Genomic DNA, 914 nt, shown 5'->3' with positions numbered 1-914 from the left:
CCTCACCTGCCACCCAATACCCAGCGCGTTCTAACCCTCAGGTCTTGTGAGTCTGACGTTTTGGAAAAGGGGTCTTTGCAGATGCAGTTATGGTAAGGATCGCTAAATGACATCACCCTGGACTGAGACAGTTGTCCTCCTAAACTGAAGGCCGAGGGGGCCTGGAGGCACCCGCAGGAGGCTGTGGTGAGAAGGCAGGGACAGATTGCAGGCGGGCAGCTTCGGCCAGGGCTGCCAGCAGCCCGAGAAAATGGAAGAATTCTCCCCCCGCCACGCCGGCCGCCCCTGGGCTGCAGACTTCCGCCTTTCCGAGCCGAGACAGGATGAATTTCTCTTCTTCCGAGCCAGCCAGCGTGCGGTCATTTTTCACGGCAGTCCAAGCACACAAACGCAGCGGCTGCACCGCTTCCCGTGGTGAGAGGGTCTATGGAAACGCTGCGCAAGAGACTGCAGGTGTGAAAATGCCGAGGGGCCAAGGGCGTGCTGTCCCGGACGTCCGTGCCGAGGGACAGTCCCTTGCCCACTGCTGTGTAGCTCTGCCAGGACCATGAGGAAGGTTTGTCTGTGTTCCTGACTAAAGAATGTTCTGCATTCAAGGAGATGTACAGGGCTGATTCAAAAGATACAGTGGTGGTTTAAACTTTTTAACAATGTACTGCAGTGAAAGACACTGCTGTAATTTCTCTCAAAAATCCTCCGCCTCATTTTGAACACACTCCTCCCACCGCTCTAGCCACTTTCCGAAGCAGCTCTGGAGTCCTCTTTCCTGAATGTCTTTACACCGTGCAATAAAAAATATAGTGAGTGCTGCTGCCAGGCACCGCCTGACAGAAAGGCAGGTCGTAAAAACATGACGCTGGGCCAGGGACACAGCTCAGTGACATAAGTGCCTGCTTGGCAAGTGCAAGGTCCTA

The sequence above is a fragment of the Chinchilla lanigera genome, unplaced genomic scaffold (assembly GCF_000276665.1).
Source record: "Chinchilla lanigera isolate Chin_1 unplaced genomic scaffold, ChiLan1.0 scaffold00158, whole genome shotgun sequence".
In the NCBI taxonomy this organism is placed as follows: Eukaryota; Metazoa; Chordata; class Mammalia; order Rodentia; family Chinchillidae; genus Chinchilla; species Chinchilla lanigera.
This window is presented reverse-complemented; position numbering follows the sequence as displayed.